The sequence below is a fragment of the Crocodylus siamensis genome, chromosome 3 (genome assembly GCF_052110815.1).
Source record: "Crocodylus siamensis isolate JL-2025a chromosome 3, ASM5211081v1, whole genome shotgun sequence".
Taxonomy (NCBI): domain Eukaryota; kingdom Metazoa; phylum Chordata; order Crocodylia; family Crocodylidae; genus Crocodylus; species Crocodylus siamensis.
The window spans coordinates 87,115,828-87,132,252 of NC_143397.1; the positions used below are offsets into that span (position 1 = coordinate 87,115,828).

Below are 16,425 nucleotides of genomic sequence, written 5' to 3' on the forward strand. Positions count from 1 at the left end.
ATCTAAAGAAGGGGAAATGGGCATCCTTGTGCCTTGGGGAAATAATGTGTATCCTCTTAGTTTAGAGCCTCTGCTTCATAGGAAGTAATGCATAGGACTTTTCTGTACCTACTCACTCTCTGGTGATAGGCTATTGCATTGGAAAAAAAGGTGTTATAGTACTGGTACTTTAGCAGACATGCAAAGAGTAGAGGAAAGTCCTTGTCAAGCTGAAAATGTGAGAGGGAAGTGGTCCTGGAAAAAGAAATAAGAAGTGGGTATGAGTGATTAATATATAATGATGTCAAACATAAATAAAAGCTGCACTAATTACAATCAGAAAAGGGTTTTTTTGGGGGGGTTGTTTTTTTTAAATTTACCCCTCCCCCCCAATAATTGTGTGGGGTAAGGAGGCAAAACAAGAAATAAAATTAGAGAGTAGGCAGGGAAAGAACCGCAACTAAAGTTAATTGACTACAACTTGACCATAAATCTATAGAGGAAATGCACTGGATTTAGTTTTCATGGAGTTTTAGTAAGAGGATTCTTTGGCTTCCCCTCTACTTGAGGAGCCCAGGGTGTTGCCCCTAATATTCCTTTTACCAGAGACCCACAAGGATTGACATGACCCCTTATCTAGTTTGGTATCATGTGAACTTTTAATAGTAATCCCTAAGTTTATTACAAGTATTCTTCCTTGCAGTAGAACCTGGCAAGTGGTTCCTTCAGGTGTTACAGTAGCGAACTTCGGTGGTACCGGCCTCAGATCCTCTGCTGGGTATGTGGGATGTTAGAGCATGCTGGGATGCTGGCGGACTTTGATTTAACTTAAACGAGGAATGGGTCTGGGACAGAAGTTTCATAAACTGTCTGATGCTACTTTCAACAAGGTTTATCTTAAACCAGTTTTGGCCATTTTGAAGCTGGTTCATGTGCACTGAACTTATGTTCTGTTATAGTTTTAAACCAGTTTCTGATCACTTAAACCGGTTTGTGTAACTTCTGTCCCTAGCTCTAGCGAGCTCAGTGCAACATTAGTTAAGATATGGCTGAAGTGGAGAGATTGAAATCTGTTGACAACAGTGGCGACATGTAGGTGGTGCATGTGCATCCCCTGACAACCAACATTCCCCACTTAGACAACAGGCAGGTGGGAGTGCTGGTGCCCCCCCTGAGAGCACCAGCCAGGGGGTAGGGGCCCCAGGAGAAGTGCCCCGGCACGTCTGGGTGTGCCACTGGCACTTCTGGGTCAGTGTGCTCGGCCTTGGGGGGATTCTTCTCCTTGCCCTCCAGTGGGGACAATTGGGTATGGTTGCTGACTGGCCTCTGACTCAGGAGGCACCAGTTGCCCATGGTTGATAACATCTGCAAATAACATCCAACTAAGATAAGCGTGATCCAGTTTAGCCAGTCTTCTTTGTTGCCTAGAGCCTTGCTCTTGGAGTTAGATTAGCAGAACTGATTCTAAATAAAGTGGTTAAATTGAGAATGAAGTTAAAATTAAACCTTTAAGTATCCTCTGTTGCAAATTAGACGTATTCAATATGTCTCACTTAGTTGTCATTTAATATTAACTTGACCTTTTAGTGTTGGAAAAATAGATTTCATAGCTGCTAATGTTCATTCTGGTTTAAATATAGTCAGATAATTCAAGCTAAATGGCAAACCATCCATGTTGTATGCTAAACCAGGTGGTGATCCTGTGAACAGAATAGTATATGGTCATAGAATGAAAGGCAGTATCATAATGCAGGGGGGAGCACATTTTTTTTTTTTTTTATTCTGACATTTATAACCTGAATGCTTTACTTTGTAACCTTAATGCTGTTTTATTCAGTTGTGTATCTTATTACAACGTGTCAAAAGACAAAGACTGTTCCCTGGTTCAGGATTTGGTGTTTCTGAACTTGCACTGTACAAACAAGAAAATAAGCTTTAGGAAATAGTTCATTTTAAGGAACTGGACTAAATTAAGACTTTTTTTTTTTCTATCCTTAACTGCTTGGACTCCTTAACTAATTGGACAAAAAGTTTGAGACTAATTCAAGTTCATTTTAGTTCTGAATACAATATTTTATTAAAAAATAAGTCTTAAGAAAATAGTCTTTGAAATAAAAATCCTTCCAGTTATAGATAATGCAGTCTGTCCCCTTTATTCACTATTTTGTTGGTGATCATGCCATTACATTAAACTTTAGGGTTTGAAATTTAGTAATAATAATATAGTAATAGAAAAATAGTAAAGGGTAAGCTTATTTAGGAATGGGGTAGATAGGCAGTGAACTCTACAAACTCCTCTTGATCTGTTAAATTCGAGAAGAGACAAGATACGATTTGTAATCTGTATCTGAGTAGTTACCTCTGTGTTATCAACCAGTCCATTCCTGCTATTTCGGTGCCCAAAAAGGAATGGTTGGGGAGGTTGTCAAATTCTTGAACCTCTTTGTTTTTTAACCTATTAATTCAGAAGTCAAGATTTAGGCTAGACACTTGGATATCCAGGAGAATCTCATCTCAGGCTTAATTCTCTTCAGGAATCTTGTTCCTGAACACGTATGCACATCTCAACAAATTTCTTTGCTCTCTGCTTGAGCAGAGGCACTTTTAGCATGTTGCTGTTTCCTTTCACCCCTCCTCTGCTACCTCTGAAGATGTTTTGAGTTGTGATGGTCATGGTTGCTTTTGACAGGTGATTGATGGATTACCTTCCAGTCAAGACAGCATTATTCCAACTTGGCTAGAATGGAGTTACTTCTCCTGGCATCTTGGGCTACTTTAAACCAAGAAAAAATTTCCTTGTTTTGTCCAGAGAGCTGGTATATCTGAACATCTGCTTCCCCAAGAATGAGGGTCTTGTTCTCCTCCCAGCAAAATCTCCAAAGTAGAAGGCAGCCTAATACTATTCAGTGCATTTCTATCAGAGAGGTAATCTTGTGTTTCTTGTAGTTTGTTTTCTTTTTTTTCCCTCAATTTTTTCCTCATAGGGAGATATTCCTCATAGTGAGGCTGCTGGTGATTCTGATACAAATAGGTACACTTTCTTTCTGTCACAATCACTGCACTTGGAAAAGGAAATCTACCCCTGTTGTAGTCTCCCTTCACCAAAATCATGAGAGAGCATCAGTGTTGGGAGGCCCACAAAGGGTCTGATTTGTGAATAGCTGAAGCCCTAAAAGTCATTTACACAAGAGTATAACTGTTCCCTTCAGTTTGACTTCCATGATCCAGATAAAGAACGACTTATTCAAAGCAGTATATATGATAGCTGGTAAGGCAATGCCAGGCATTCTTACCTCAAGACCAGTGCTCTCCACATTCTGCCAAACATGCAGGAGCCTCAAGTTGACTCTTTTTTAGCCACTATGTTTTGAAGAACTGGTATAAAAAGTCAGTGAGTTCAGAACAACTATTTGTGGAGAAACGCACTTCAATTTAGCAGTTCCAGTAGCAACTTTTTTGCTGTTGCATTTCCTCAGGCATGCAATGCTTCTCATATCTGAAGGTGGACATCTCATTTAACTGATTGGGTTTGTATATTCTTCTTCAACTTGTCTTCCTTGCATAGCCTAGTAAATAAGAAAGTATCATGTCAAGAGTTAAGTATTCCTGTTCTCTTTTGGTTTCCATTACTTATTAGAAGAATGCTGGCTAAAGTTGTTCCTCAGATCTCCTCTTTAGTTCTTGGGGATCTGCTGTGTCAAAGTCCACTTCTGAGCCTAGAACAGCAATCTTAGATGTCCTGGAAATAGACGGGATGCTGCTTTGACTGGAGCTGGAGGACTGTTTTTTTTCTTAATCTAAGAACACTAGAAATTAATGTTTGTACACAGCCAATATCTCTTACTTATCTCCCATTTCTGAAAATAACCCTTAATACTTATATTATCACCATATACTCTTCATGAAAGCTGTTTCTTGCCTAATATTGTAGGCCTGCAAAGGACACAAACTGCTGGAAGACCATTTTAGACTGGACATAAGGAAAAATTTCTTTACGGTCTGAGTCTCCAGAGTCTGGAATAGACTCCCCCCAGCAGTGTTGCAAGCACCTACTCTAGATACCTTTTAAGAAATGCTTGGATGCTTATCTTGCTGGGGTGATCTGACCCCATCTGACTACTTGCCCCTTGGGCAGGGGGCTGGACCTGATAATCTTGCAAGGTCCCTTCCAGCCCTAATGTCTATGAAATCTATATCATCTTTGATTGTAAATACATTTTCTTTTTTTTTTTTTTTTCAAAGTTGATGAAGCTTCTGATGCCAGGGCTGAGTTTAACGTATTTGTCATTTCTCTTGCTTTTCCAAGCAAATTGTTGAGAAGAGATTCTGAAGCCCACCTCACTTCAGAATCTCTTCTGAAGTGAGCAAAGATATTCGGCACCCTATGTGCCTCAAACTTTATTAATGGCCAAACAAATGGTCAGTCATCCTGAAGATTTCCTGTTCAATCTCTGTTTTTTGACTGATAATAAATGGGTAATTTATAAGTAGTAGTAATGTGTGTTTAACTTCAGAGGAGAATGGTTATTGTACTTTCCACTGGGAATTATATGTTTGGTAACAAATGAACTATTTCTAAGTAATTTCCTTTTAGTAGTAAGACAGTCCACATAATTGAAAATTTTCTGTTTTCCCAAAACCTCTTCCTTTCTGATATTAATATCTGACTACAAAGTGCCGTCTGATTTTACCTTTGTTTGTCACAATTAAAGGAAGATCCAATACAGCGATTTACATCAAGATTGGAATAATACTGTTTTTGCATGATTTTATGTAGTTAAGACTATGTAAAGACATCTGAAGCAGCTGTTGCATTAGATGGATGCTAAATAAGAATAATCACTTTCAAGTGATAATTATTCCTTAATATTTGCTATGCAATACAACCTATAACCTTATATTTATAATCCTTTCTTCTAGAGGATCCTGTTACTTGGATCCAATTACGTACTATATGGTTACTATGTTTATTTGTATGTTTAGAGTTCTGTTGGATATACAAATCAGGCACAGTAAAAACTCTGTTATCCGGCCTCCCCTGGGAATGGAGGATGCTGATTAATCAAATATGCCGCATCTGGTGCACCAGGGCTTTCACTCCCTGGCATCAGTGTGCTGGGAGACAGGGAGGGCGGCCCCACGCAGGCTGTTTTTTCCTGGGCCATGGTCCACAAGGAAGAAGTGGGACTCAGCTCATGGCAGTGAAATCGGAAGTGGGACTTCTGGTTTAGCTTTTTCCACATCCCTCTGAAGGAAGAATTTGTATTGACAAATGCTGATAGTGGAGCTTTCCAGTTGGTAAAGTGCCGAATAACACAGCTTTTGCGGTACCTAGATTGCTATTTGATGCCCTTTCCTGTAGAATATTCACTGGCAACTCGCAATTGTTAAAACTACAAATGCTAAAATTTTATATGGTTTATTTTTAAATATGGTATTTTGTTCACGATCCTTAATGTCATATTTAAAAATTATTGCATTCATTGAATTTGACTTTCAATTTCCGTACCCATTTTTAAAAGCCTTTTTTTATTTAAGGGATTTTTTAACATTAGATGTTAATTTTAAAATTTAACAAAACTATAGGGTAATTATAACAGTGTTATAATTTATTTGTTTTCTTACAAACATGGCAATTCAAGTAATCTCATACCAAGAAATTCTGCTGTGGATAGTTTGATATAATAGGTATGCTCCAATGTCTGGAAGGTAGTTCATCAGCATCTTTATAATTGCCCTATTGTATTCCATGTCATACCCTCATTTGATTACAGATTCAACAGGTTCTTATCAATTATCCATGTTGTGACTTGTATTTTTTATACCTCAGAATGTACCCCATGTTTTCCATGGATTTCCATTTCATTCATTCTTTTTGTTGCCTATGGCTTCTGTTGTTCTTTTCCAATTCTCAGTATAGCTGTTTTTTCATAGTGGCTTTTGTGATCACAGACCTGGATTCCAAGACTCAGTCTATGATAGGAATTTGTACTAGCAGGTTCTAACCTTGAAATGCTGCTGGAAAAAGTTCAACCTGGCCAAAGTGGGACAGTAAGGGAAATGGAGGTCTGAATCTTTGGAAACAGATTCAGTCAAAAATGTAGTTTCTGTAACCTTTTGACTTTTAAGTTGTTTTAACTCTGAAACACTATGGTTAACAAATGGAAAAGATCCCTGTCTTGAAGTTATACTGTAAACCAGAGGTGAGCAAATATTTCAGGTGTTTACTGAGTTGTGGTGAGCTGTCAAGGGCCACACACACAATCTTTCAGAATATAAAATTTTAACAAATTGTAGATGAAAACAAATCATATACTAAAACTCAAACGTCTACTATAACACATTTTAATTTTATTTAAAAAAATAATTTTGTTTTTTGAGTAGGGTATATATAGAGGCCATTGCACAACAGCTCAAAATAAAGTCTTGTATATTGCGTGAGTGGGGGGTGTGGGGGAGTAGGTGGGGTAGGGGATGTGGAGGCTGCAGGTGTGTTGGGAGCCTGCCTGTGTACTAGGTCCTGGGAGTTGGCTGAGGGTGGAGGGAGGGAGGGAGGGGGAACAGGGGGCATGCGCAGCAGAGCTTGCTGCAGGTACCCCCCCCCAATCAGGGCTGCAGCTCCCTCCATGCCACTCTGCATGGGGCTGACCTCTACCTGCTTCTGCCCAGGGTAGCCCACGCTGTACTCCCTGCCTACACCTACTCTGTGCCCATCAGATGACATGGCCCTGGCCCTGGCCAGCATGTACAGCTTCTTGGTGAGGAGTCTCCTGGTACAGGTGCAGCAACCTGGATACTGCTTGGCTCTTCCTGCCTCTCTTTCTCCTCCCCTGTCCCTGATAGGCTGCTCTGGGCAGCAGATAACACAGGGAAGCTCTGGAGATGCATACTGGTCAGCAGATGCCCAACCATTTGTAGGGGAGCTGCAGCTGGGTGGCTCCTGCCCCACTGCATGGGGCTCCAGCTCCCTGCTGCCTTCCACCCATTCTGCCCACCTCAGAGCTGGAGCTGAAGTGTCAGGCACTGAGGTAGGACCTGCCCAATCTGCAGCTTTCCTCCTACCTGGCTGGGCAAACGGTGCCTGGCACACAGCCTCACAGCTGCTGTTGCTTCCCCACAGGCCATACATTGCCCACCCTTGCTCTAAACACATATGGTGACTGTAACAGGGACTCGGGCAGGAGCCCTGTTAGGCAAGGTTGGGCCAGACTGACCCGATGTTGAACCCTGCCAAGTGGGGAGAATTACACACCCGATACAAGATTGGGTGATTAGCCCACCAAAACCAGCAAAAAAACAGCAGCAGGACACGAACTGATTGCCTTCAGGTACAAGAAGATGAATGAGGAATGACGGAGACTTTAGAGGGGGAAAAAGAAGCCAGACCTGCAATTCAGAAGACTGCTGGGGGTGCGGAACTTCAGTAGAATGGCGGCAGGTCAATCTTAGAGGGAGATTGCCTCTTGGAGAATCTCAGCTGCACTGGTGAGTGCGGGAAGATCCTGAGGCACTGGGAAGCAGATGCCGGGAACCAAGAGAGAGAGAGAGAGAGAGTACCCCTCAGATAAGGTACGGGGTAGGGGTGGGAACTAACCACAAGCCCTGACCCCAATGGGACATTTAAACCCAAAAAGGAGAGACCGACTGGGAGAGAGCAGCCGGAGATTGCTCCCAACAGAAGACGCTGGTGGATAGGGAGAGACACGGGCAATGCATACTGCTAATGAGCTAATTAGTGGCAGAGAATGTTTGCAAAGTAGCTGCAAAGTATCCAGCTTGGAGAGTCCTCATTTGTAACCCTGGCTTCCCTCACTAATGAAGTAATTGGCAAGATTGTTATAGCTCTATCATTTTTATTTTGGAAATAAACTAGCACTGTGGGCTTTAACACCGGGGTGGCATTTATCTATCCTAAACATCAAAGAACACTGATCTCCATTTTTTTTCTTTCTAATTCAAGTCATGGCAGGCTAGTGTAAAGGAGAGACAAGGATAAGATAATGTGTCCTGCTCACAGTGACACCCATCCCAGCAGCCTCAGTTTGGAAACCCCTTGGCATCTGTAAAGATTACAGACTTCTTGTGAGCTTAAGGATAGAGACCCTGTGATTGATTAATTGGACAAGAATATGCAGGATAATTGTACTGGCCCTCATGCCTCAAGAAGAGAGCCAAGGGTCTGCCCTCTCCAGGTTTACTTTTCTGTACTAGGAATGCAGGTATTGCATCACAAATGGGTACGATATAACATTTATGGTAGGGATGTTTTGTACTTCAGGATGACTAATTTGTGTTGTCATATTAATTTAATGGATATGGGTGAAGGATTTCTTTTTTTGTACTGATCAGTGGGAGCCTCTAAACCAGTGGTTCTCAAACTTTTTTTTTTGTGAACCATTTGAAAATTGCTGAGGGTCTCGGTGGACCACTCAATAAACTCTTTTTATTGTACAAATCAAAGCACACAACTCATATTTTAATTTCAGTAGTCTTACCTTACAAGTACAGATATTCTTGATTGTTCTGCAACCTTTTTGTGGACCGCCTGAATGGAGCTCCTGGGTCAGGAGTGGTCTGCAGTCCGCAGTTTGAGAACCTCTGCTGTAAACCCAGGTCAGTGGTGGAAGACTAGCTTTAAATGTGGGGTTTGAAGAACAAAGCTGCTAGTTACACAAGATGAAAGAATTGGTTTTTAATGGAAGTCACAGAGACGTGCCTGGCAATAAAAAGTGGTGTTAAGAGAATAACAAGGGGTTGTGGAGTTGGTGTGGTTTAGTATTGTTGGCCATTTCTGGAGAAATCGGTGTCAGAATAGCTGAAGTATTGCTTCTGAGTTGTTGTTTTTTTTTTTTTTCCCCCTCCACATTTTGTCTGCAGAACATTGCTGTGGATGAGAATTCAGTGCCACTGTACAGGCAGTCCTTGGACTTATGACACAATTGGTTCCTGAAAGCCACGTCTTAAGTCGAAATGTTGTAACTTGGAACCAATTTTCCCATAGGAAACAATGTTATAAACGGGGGATTGGTTCCTTAACCAAGGCCTGATATCTTATTTTCACCAAAAATAACCCAGAATTTTGTACTCAGTCAATGATAGATGAGTAATATAGCTACATTAATGTATTTCTATTGTAAATAGCAATCATATTGATTTGGAAGGACTTCTCTGAGGTGACTTTGCTGGGCTTTTTGAAGGGTTATTGGCTCAAGTCTTCTCAGGAGTCTTGGCTGCTTTCTTAACGAAAGTGTCCAAGGAAGTTTGGACACGTTCTCCAGGGAGATGGGTGATGCAGTGAACTTGTTCGCTGGTGTGGCATGGTGTCAGACCAAGCATCGTAAAGTGGAAACTGACATCAAATTCGAAAAAGGGTGTTAATTTATAAACATTGTAACTCCAAACATTGTAGGTCAAGATCTGCCTGTAATTCATACTTATTCTTCATCCGTCATCTTACTTCTTTCTGTTGGTGATCACCCCTATTAAAAGGTGCAGGGGGTGAGTGTAGGCATGCTTTGCTGACTAGTAGGTATGTTGGTAAGCTATACTGTAGATACTAATTGCACCCAGGGAGCAAATGAATGCACTAACCACAAGACTGAATTTCTCTGCAGCCCTTTGTAGCCATTTTAGGATCAGTCTCTTGAGAAACCTAGAGATGAATGGAGTAGTAGACCACCTTGTGTGTTATTGAAAGCTGAAAGAAAAAAATATTTGGAGGGACACCATCACAGGAAGCCTTGAAGATGAGGAGGCATCATCATACTGAGGTGGAAGGACATAGCAAATCATTGGAAATATGAAGAGCGGATTAAAATGAACATAGATGTGATAGAGATTTGTTTATATTCTTAATTTTAGTATGCTGTAGGGTGAGATGCTGGAAGCTCACAAAAGAGGATTCCAGAAATACTTCCCTTTCTTCATAGCCTTGTAAAATAACTTGCCTCTTTCTTCAGCTAATTCTGCTTTCTCTACTCCCATAGATTCTTTATGATATGTTTAGGAATAAAGGAAGCTGTTGACTGACTTAAACCTCCTAGTGTCTAGCACAGAGGTTTTCACAACAGCATTCTCTGCAAAGAAAAAAAAAAAAGGAAAGAAAACCCAAGACCCTATCTGTTCTCCTATTTTTGGAGCTGTTCTTTTGGAATTTGAGACTGGCATATTAATCTCAGAGCTCTGGCTGTTTTTCTTGCTAAACCCAGTTAATCCCCAAACTACTGCTTCAAAAATTAGAGATCAGTTTGTGTTGAAAAACTTTTAGTCCAAACACACTTTTGGTGCTAAATTGCTTTTTTTACTGGTCAGAGACTCTAGGTATATGGGGTTTTTTTCAGGCATGATTAGCTAACAGTAGATGTATTAAATATATGTGACGTCAGTTTGTTTATTAAATATTTGCTTGTTCCTGAGAGTTCTTTCCTAAGTGTGGCGGAATGCCGGGCTAGCGGTTCCGGCACCGCTTGGGGAGCTGCGGGCTTTGCGGAGCGGGCGAGCGCGCGGCTTGTGGGGCGGGATTGGAGGTAGCTTTATAGCCGCCCTTGAGGTTCGCCGAGTTGGCACAAGTAGACGACTTAGAGTAAGTTGTTAGTTTTCTTTGTAATAAGTCTATAGGATGTCCGTTGGCTCACGAGGTTCCGGAGCCAGCCCTTGCGTTCCAACACTGGAACCAGTCCAATGCTAGGTGTGGCTACCAGCTCCTTAAGTCCCAGAACTGGTCAATGGCTCATTGAGATGGGATGTTAGTAGTAGAAGTTATTACAGAGCAGATGTAAGGTAAAACAAAAGGTTTTATTCACTCACCTGGCCTCACCCTCTTACGAATAAGAGGGGAGGCCGGCTGGAACGAAGTTGCAGTAAATACAAGTACAGGGAGCGTAGATATGCTGTCTAAGCTACGATGAGAGGCAGTCGAGAATTGGAGTCATCGATGTTTCTTCAGTTACAGTATGCCGGATACAAAGGGGGTCTGTTGGTTCACGGGGTTCCAGAGTAAGCCCTTGCGTTCCAACACTGGAACCAGTCCAATGCTAGGTGCGGCTGCCTGCTCCTTAAGTCCCAGAACTGGTCAACAGCTCATAAATGGGATGTTGAATACAAAACTGTAACACGGTGAGTTGTTGTCAATTGTCGGGTTTTCAAGACCTTTGTTTTCGCTGGGATACGCCCAGGCGGGGAGGCTGAGAACTGGTCTGCAGGGTGATCAGGCCTACAGAGTTTTCCAGTTGTCGTCTCTGCCGTTTCTCTCTTCTTTGCCTCTTTATAGATGTTGGTTGGACTGCCTCTATGACACTGACTATGATATGAGCTAAGCATACAGAGATAGGATAATTTCTTTTACATAATAGTTACTAGGCAGATTTTCTACATAAGTTTCGTTTCTGCAAAACTGCCATTTTCTAGATAAGGAGTAAAATTTACAGAGTACACATGTGTGGCCTAGTGCCAGCAGAGAGCAGTACCAGGTACTTGTTTTGATTAACAGTGAAGACTTCAAGGTTACATAAATGTGAGAGTGCCGCGCGGCAGTTATACAGAGGAAAAATAAAAATAAAACAGTTGCAGTGATGATGTTTACCTGAGGAGCTGACTTAGTTGTTGGTGTGGGGTGTGAGGAGCTAGTGAGTGTGTACAGCAGTTGGTGATACCATGTCCTTACTGACTATAGATAAAAAAAAGTTAAGTCCCTCTCTTTTTGTCAGGAACCTCTTCGCTGCCCCTCTCCTGTATACATAGCCTGCAACTTAGCTGTAAGCCATGTTTTAGTTTTCTCTCAGGATCATAACCATATATTTAGTCAAATTAGCATCTTTATTTTGCCCCTCCTAATATTGCAAGTTATTTTTCCTGTTAGATCCTATATCAGGAAAATGGTTTCTTTTATATTTGCCATACTTCCTTCAGGGTTTTCTTTTGCTCCATAACACAGTTGTCCTAGGTAGTTTGTCCTTTTAGAATTTCCTATAATTAGGAACCTACACAAATAGCTGTTTAGTGGAAATTGCAAAATTGGGCATTGTCTTTGAAATTGGGCAATGTTAGCACATACTCTGAGGGGGGGGAGAGGGGGGGAAACTTACTAAACAGAAAATGCTGGCTCTCCAGTGAGAGGCAGTAGTCCTCATGGTTGCTGCAGCCTGTCCACAGCTCGCTGGGGGGAAAGGAGGGGACAGTGAGCACAAAGGGGCGCAGTCCGGAGTTCCTGCCCCTGCCTTTTGCTGCTGATTGGCTAAGAGGGCTGCCTGTTGTGCAGCTCTGCTTGATGGACAACCCTCTTGGCCAATCAGTAGCAACGGGTGCAGCTGTATGATGGACAGCCCCTTCAACCATTCAGCAAGGAGGGGAAGAGCCACCAGGGCCAACCAGAGGCATGGGCTTTGCCTCAATAAGCCTGGAAAAATTGTGTTTGGCCCCACAAAATTGGCCACCGGCCTCCTTGATTTGGGTAGGTCCCTACCTATAATAGTCGTACTCCTTTTTTGTTTGATTGTTTTGGTTTTGTTTTTCTGTGCGAATATTTAGCTTGAGTAGAGGTTTCCAGTCTGCATTTTGTTGAATTTTTGCAGATAGTCACATGTTGCTTCTTCCTTCCCCTTGTTTCCAAGTGCTGATTCTTTGTAAGAGGAAGCCAAAGGGCATAAATATTTTCCCCCTCTAAGAAATGGTTGATGTTGCCACAAGGGACTCATTAAATTACAACTGGCAGTGAGGTGGTCCACACAGCTGTTAATTAGGAGAGAAGGAGATCTGGGAGACCATGTTTACATGAAGAGATTGTCATCATCATGGAAAGATTTGAGAATCTCTGATCCATTAACTTTTAAAAAAAATAAGTCAAAAACATGTTTAGAAGGAAGACAAGGTAAGCAAAGCTGCACCCTCACGTTAAAATGTTTCTGTGCCCAGTAGCGTAATGTCATATCACCATCAATTTTTATCCACTGGCTTAAGTTATCTCTTTTTCCTCCATGCTACAGTTCTTTGCTGTTTTGATTTGTCTTCTCCTCTATTGAGCTTTTTATACCAAAAGTCTATTGAGACCAAAGACACATCTGAAAGTAAAACAAGATGTTTATCTTCAGAATGTCTTCTAGTCTTGGAACCTGGCATGACTTCAGACAAGGATGGGGAGGCATAGACAAAAGACTCTGTCTCTTGTTTCCTCAGCATGCATGACTGCACAAAGGAGGGAAGTAAAGGCCAGGATCTGATTCAGGTAATATCAAAGAGGCTGCATCTGTTGGGACCTCCAGTATTTCTTCCTGCATTTGGTGTTTCAAACTCTTGGGTGTTTCTTTGCAAATAAATCTGAGAAAAATTTGATGCAAATCAATATGAGAGAAAAAAGGTAAAAATAATGATAGAAAACTCTTAAAAGAAAGAAAGGTCTCCTAAAGTACTCTACATATGATAAAATTGGGTGCCATACATTAAACAAGAAGTTGTTGAGACTCAGAACTGTTTGACTTTTTTTAAATATTTTTTTTTATTTTGTTAAAATGAATCTATGATTTCTGGCTTTGTTTTTGTTGTTGGATAAGCACATCTAACTCCTCCTGTCTCTATAATGAGGTAGCACAAATCCAGAATGGCAGAATTGCATACTGCATATATATTATTGATGACTTTTAGCCCACGTCTTTCTTGGATTCATTCTTTCAGACAGACATAAGCTTTTTTAGGCTACAGCCTACTTTGTTAGATACAGGAGCTTATAAAAGTTTGCTTTTCTGATTTCATTAATCTTTAAGGTGCCACTCTGCCCTTCCTTCTACCTGACTTCAGACTAACAAAGCTAACCATCACTCTGTCTTGTGATGTGTCCAAAAGTGCATGCTGTTACGCAGGTGTGCCCACCAGTGCTGAATAGATTTAATCATGAGATTTAATAAGAGCTTATCAGGTTTTTGTTGGGTTTTTTTGAACTCCTTTGCTACTGCCTGTGTGTGTGCCTGTGAGTGAGTGAGTGTTTTAGAGTAAAAAGACAGCCTCTTAATGTGCACACATTCACACTTGTTGCCAATTGCATAGGCGAAGACTATACTATCTCAATCTTTGTAGACCCAAAGCAATCTTCTTTAGTTTTGAGGTTCCCTTGGAAAATATGAGTTTTCACTTATTTTTTAACTATGGAGAAATAACAGAGCAATTTTCCTGCTGCTGAAAACTCAGAAAGACCACAACAGACAAGCATGTTTAGTACTTTGAATTCCTTTTTGAAATATCTGGGTTTGTGAATCATGTTTTGAAGACTGGCCTGGCACAAGGGCTATAGTAATTACATGGGCAGAGATTTGTTAGGCCTCTACAGTGCTAGGGGTCTATGATTCGAATGCACCTGAATGGGTTAATCCCTCAGAGTATTGGCCTGTGGCCTAGCCCCACCCTGAGGCCCACTACTGTTAATGAAGACAAGCACCAAAGTAAGGGTTGGTAAGCAAATCTGTATTATAAGCCGAAGGTATCAATAATCATAAATCATAACTAATCAATCATATAACACAGGGGTGGCCAAAATGCGGCCCATGGGCCGGATGCCTGGCCATTCTATCCGGCTCATGGGGACCTTATAAAGTTTAGAAAATTAATATTTATCTGCCCCTGGATGCCTGTCATGTGGCCCTCGATGGCTTGCCAAAACTCAGTAGGTGGCCCTCCATCCGAAATAATTGCCCTCCCCTGATTTAACAAAACACTGTATACAAATGTGTACAGAGAGCAATACTGGCCTGTCACCAGTGGTAGCTGCCAGGAGCACTGACACACAGGTAGCAGGACCTGCTGTTGGACAGAGGATTTCTATCCTTTCCACCACCAGTGAAGTACTCGGAGACTTCTGAGGGGAAAGGTGATACTTTACCCATCCTATGGGGGGGATCGAAGGTTAGTATCTCCGATGGAATTCAGGTGTATCCTGGTGGACTTGTCCTTATCCCCTCGCACACCACTCAGCACCTGCACTCCCAGACTTCCCCAGCCTCTCACACACGGGCACCACTCACTTCTACCACAGAGTCATCACCATGCAAATCTCTCAGGCTCTCAGCCACGATGCCCAGTGCATACAGATACCCAGGCATACAGCTCGTCATGTACTGTCAGTCCTGTCTACCTGCATATACACAACTCCCACCACCTCTTGACACATGCACTCCCACTGCATGCACCTGTTTTATGGTGGCCACCTCATGCCACCTGTCAATCATGTCAGTGGTTCACAACTCATTCATTCCAATCAATCAATAACGTCACTTTCTTGGACGAATCATATTAATTATTACCACATAAACTTATTAACATAATTTCCCCACTCTGTTGTTATATAATAGGGTTCCAACTGTGGATGCCTCAGTTTCCCATGTAGGTCATAGTATCATCAAGGTCAGAAGTTTATATGTTCCAGAGACTTCTAACCTCTAGGCATCCTATGCATGCATAATCAATATTAGGACTAGGCCAGGACTTGCACTGTTTTCAGTTTGTGCACCTAACCGTGCTAGTATTGCATGATACCATGAAAGGGTCTCCAGGCATCCCAGGGTGCTGTGACACCTTGGTTGCAAATCATTTCTTTTTGCTATCTTTATTTCTCAGAGAGGGTCAACTGCCCTTTTTGCTGTTACTGTTTTGACCCTTTTTCTGCTTCCCATGTTCAAATGGACTGCAACATTCAGCTGGAAAATACTCTACCTGTGTGTCATGTTTTCCAGTTTAAAAAAAAAAAAAAGATTTGTGAACTGGAAAATCTTTATATGTAATCATGTCTTTATAACATCAAGCATCTTGCCAACTGCTAGAAAAAAAAAAGCCTATACATGTTTTTATACCTTAATGCAGTAACTTGTTTCTTCATGTGGTTTCTGCATATTCCCTCCCATGGATTGTAGCCTGGATGGAAGTCACATGGTGGCAGCGGGTTAGCATTAGAAGTTGGATTACTTAAGTATTTATTCCATTCTCTGAATGCTCTACAGCAGGACTGTCCAACTGATGGCTTGTGGGCTGCATGCAGTTCCCAAAGGGTTTTTTTGCTGCCTCTGGGCTCCCACCCACCCACGGCTCCCCCTGACCGCTGTGGCTGAAGCAGCAGCCAGAGTCTTCAGTCTCCTCTCTCCCTCCTCCAGCTTCCACTTCTCTGCCCCCACCCCAGGATGGAGCAGTGTGGTGTGACGCAGCTGACAGTGCTAGGGGAGCTGGCAGTCTGTGGTGCTGGGTGTGGTGCAGCAGAGGAGTCCACAGCCAGGAAGCTGAGAGTGAGGTCAGGGCCATATATGGTGCGCCTGGGTGGCATTGAGGGGGACATGGTTCACACTTATATGGCATGCTGTCCCCAGCAGCAAAGAATTTGAACAGCCCTGCTCTCTAGGTGAGGCTTTAAACAAGATATTTAAATCAGTGTTTTGATTGTTTCTGTTCCTTCCAGTCACCAGCAGTGACAAATTT

The 16,425-nt window shown here is 42.0% G+C and overlaps 1 protein-coding gene across 6 annotated transcripts in view; it reads left to right on the plus strand.

Annotated features, from left to right (window-relative positions):
- Positions 1 to 16,425, plus strand: part of CCDC171 (coiled-coil domain containing 171) — a 432,482-nt gene that overhangs the window by 69,863 nt on the left and 346,194 nt on the right. The gene's annotated exons all lie outside the window — the stretch shown is intronic.